Below are 4,294 nucleotides of genomic sequence, written 5' to 3'. Positions count from 1 at the left end.
CTGCGCCTCACCAAAAGGTACGGCACTTTGAGTTCAATGCAGTCACTAGAAAGAATTTGATTTTTCCCCTGTGGGGAGGATTGTATATGAAAAGGAAAAAGTAAATTTGATACTTAATGATCAAAAGACTAGACAGTGTTAGAAAATGGTTAGATATTCATCAAACCTGTTTCCTCTTCCTTGGCAAATAGGAAGATTATACCTGCAAGCCTCCTTTGCAGTTAACTTTCACATGAACAGTTCTGTTTAATGGAAAGTGGGAGAAAATTATGAACACCTGGCTGTTAATATTTCTTCTGAGAGTGTCATGTAGTTCTCTTTTGCCTTTCGGCTGTGATCTGTGGTAATGTGTTCAAGATAAAGGTAGTACAAGATGGAAGCACCTCCAAATCCCTCCTTATAGGGAAGCCACAAGAGGAAGCAATGAGAAACAAAACATCATTGACTATATGGGTTACAGTAGCTAGCATTATATGAAATATATCATTGATCCATTTCGTCCATCGCTACTCTTTCTATTCAGTCTACGTAATCTCTTCATTCTAAAACATTATCAACACAAATCACAGAGTAATATTATAGGTATGATTGTATTTGTTTGTAAACATTCTATAAATTTTCACTGACTGTGGCATCACCTTCAAATTAGTTACGTAGACTGTAAGGATTCAAACTGCCTGTTATTGACTCATATGCCTCAATTTTTTCTACAGTCCTTGAGTCACTCCCTAATTTCATTTCTCTGGAAATTTTCTATTCATTTCTCAAGGCTTCTCGTAAATGAAGATTTTTCAGTCATCTCAGCAGGGCTGGGGTGGGGGTGGGGGTTAGTTGTTTTTTCTGCTATTCCTTCCATTCCTCAGTGCATGCTACATATCACTTTTTTTATTTTTTGCGCTTTATAGTTTATTTCATTGCCATTGTTTTAATTTTTTTAAATATTTATTTATTTGGTTGCGTCAGGTCTTCGTTGTGGCAGGAGGGCTCCTTATTTGCAGCTTGCGGGCTCCTTAGTTGTGGCATGTGAATTCTTAGTTGAGGCATGTGAACTTTTAGTTGCGGCATGCATGCAGGTTCTAATTCCTGGACCAGGGATCAAACCCGGGCCCCCTGCATTGGGAGTGCGGAGTCTTAACTGCTGTGCCGCCAGGGAAGTCCCACATATCACTTTTATTTTATTATAAATGTTTGCTCTGTCTGTCTTTAATTGTGGGTATCTCCTGAAAAAAAAAGTCAATTTACCTTCATACTGCCCTTCCCTGGCATAATTCATAGCACGTATTAATGTCTTACATAAATAATAAACATAATAAATGAAAAAGTACCAACAGATATGTTATTCATGCTGGCCAGTTTTGTCAGCCAATTCATTGACAAAAATAGATTGGTTGAAGAACATACTTAGGAAATTTCTTCTATCATATATTTTCCTAACATATTTTTATAAGCTCTTATTCATTATTGTTGGACTTGTCACCTACTAACCTATTTAGCAGAAAGCTTCTGTATTGTATTTTATTATGTTCTTATACTTTCTTCATGGTAGTTTTAATAGTCATGTTTCAAACAGTCTGAGAAGCCATCACTCTGAAACGGAAAAATAGTAGTTATTTCATCTTTCTCCCCAGACACAACTAGAATGAGTCTTTGATGTAGATTGTTAGTACAAAGCTAAATTGGTAGTCTAAACTGTATTCGAGAACCAGATCACATCATTAATTTTACAGAAGATGTTGGGCTTAGAATTATAAACCCTTGTCTATTTTTGTCTTATTCTTACTGAAAATTGACTTCTGATTAAATTATTAAATGCTTTGAATTACACTATAAAAATTAACTTCTAGAGGTTTCCCTGGTGGCGCAGTGGCTGAGCGTCTGCCTGCCGATGCAGGGGACACGGGTTCGTGCCCCGGTCCGGGAAGATCCCACATGCCGCGGAGCGGCTGGGCCCGTGAGCCATGGCTGCTGAGCCTGCGCGTCCGCAGCCTGTGCTCCGCAACGGGAGAGGCCACAACAGTGAGAGGCCCGTGTACCGCAAAAAAAAACAAAAAAAAAAATTCTAACTCCTTGTCACTGTGCAATGAGATGAGATCAAATCATTTATAAACCCCTGCTCTGCCAGCAAGTGATGTCTCTTAGACCTTATCAAGAAAGAAATTCAAAACAAGCTCACCTTCTAACTTAGAACTGAATTTTATAATAAGGTGTCATTCTTTAGAAGCCAGCAACCATTTTATGCTCACACTATATTTATTTCCTTGGCAATGTCAGACACTTGCCTTGAACATTTTTGTATATGACTCAGTATTCATAACAGTGACCGTTGAAGTCAAAGCTTTCCTTCACATTTCCTCTTATTTATTTATTTTTCAAGATATTTTGCCACCAAACACGTTTAAAGTTTCCTATGATAAGTCAGCAAATGAAAGCTGTGAACCTATAATATCAGGCACTATGCTAAAAGCATAGAGCTGCAATGCAAAAGCAAAGAGCTATAATGCAGCACAATTCACAAAACAGCTAAGATTCTGGGACTTTTCAGTTTACTTGGAGCAAAACTAGCAAAATAAGCCAATGCATTAGAGGTGCCAAATGAGTGATAATAACAAAAAACTATGTTTCTATAATTATTTAAAGTATCTTTTTTAAAAAAATTGATGTCTAGTTGATTGACAGTGTTGTGTTAGTCTGGTGTACAGCAAAGTGATTTGGTTATACATATATATACATATTCTTTCTCATATTCTTTTCCATTATGGTTTGTTACAGGATATTGAGTGTAGTTCCCTGTGTTACACAGTAGGACCTTGTTGTTTATCTATTTTATATATAGTAGCTTGTATTTGCTAATCCCAAACTCCTCATTTATCCCTCACCCCCTATAGTTTGTTTTCTAATATGTCTGAGTCTGTTTCTGTTTTGTAAATAAGTTCATTTGTGTCATATTTTAGATTCCACACATAAGTGATATCATATGATATGTGTCTTTGTCTTTCTGACTTACTTCGCTTAGTATGCTAAAGTATCTTTGTTTTTATATCAGTTGGTGACCAAGTATCAATTGGTCATCACTGAAACTATATAAGGTAGAATATAGAATTATAGGATAGAACTATACCTCCCTTTATACAGATTCATTACTATTTGAATTCAATATAGGAGTGCCGGGCTTCCCTGGTGGCACAGTGGTTGGGAGTCCGCCTGCCGATGCAGGGGACACGGGTCCGTGCCCCGGTCCGGGAAGATCCCACATGCCACGGAGCGGCTGGGCCCGTGAGCCATGGCCGCTGAGCCTGCGCGTCCGGAGCCTTTGCTCTGCAGCGGGGGCGGGGGGGGGGGGGGCACAACGGTGAGACGCCCGTGTACCGCAAAAAAACAAACAAAGAAACAAAATAAACAATATAGTAGTGCCTTTCCATTGTCTTCATTCAGGGAGAGATATTGAACAGATTTCTCTAGCAATACCTGAGCGGGGAAGTTGGTGATAGGCTTTCCTTTCCATCCACTTAGGGGTCCAGGATCTACTTTCCGATTCTCTGGGGCTTATGACTATCCTGAAATGATAGAAGGATTGTCTATATGAGGGTAAACCTAGTGAGGACTGAGCAAAATCTTGGGAAATGTAACGGGAATCACCTATTAACTTTGTTAAGACTCAGTTTCCTGAGAAAACTGGTCTCATATTAGTACCTAAGTTCAGAGATTGTTTTATGTGTGTTGTGCTTATTAAAAGACACAATCTTTTTAAAGTACTTAACAAAATACCAGAGAATGATAAATTTTCAATAAATGTTACAGTTGCTAGAGGGTTTGTGCGTCTTTCAAATGGGAAAATTGGTGGAAAATCAGCTATGCTCTACTTCATTCCTCCAGTAATTCTGGCAGTTCTGAGATGCCCGTCCCACAAGGGCATGGCTGCATTGAGAAGCAGGGGTGTCTGTCACATTTGGAAGGAGCATTGAAGTGATAACGTTACCTAGTCCAAACTCATTCTCTCCTCACCACAGGCCCGTACATCGGGAGATGCGTTTTTGGGGCAAGGAATAACAACTTTATTCTGAAAGTCAGCAGACCCAGAAGAAGGCAGACTAATATCCTAGAGAACCATCTTACCCGAGTTAGAATTCAGGCTTCTTTTATACTAAAAGGGGAGGGGATGTGGTTGCTTGTGGCGAACTTCGTGGTGTCAGAATCCTTTGTTCTTGCATGTGTCCGCGTAGGTCAGGTCATGATGTTCCTGTAAACCTCCAAGAGGGCAAATGTTCTTCTCTGTTCTGCAACTTTTTATCTCTAC

This window comes from Lipotes vexillifer, unplaced genomic scaffold (genome assembly GCF_000442215.2).
Source record: "Lipotes vexillifer unplaced genomic scaffold, Lipotes_vexillifer_v1.1 scaffold2494, whole genome shotgun sequence".
NCBI lineage: Eukaryota > Metazoa > Chordata > Mammalia > Artiodactyla > Lipotidae > Lipotes > Lipotes vexillifer.
This window is presented reverse-complemented; position numbering follows the sequence as displayed.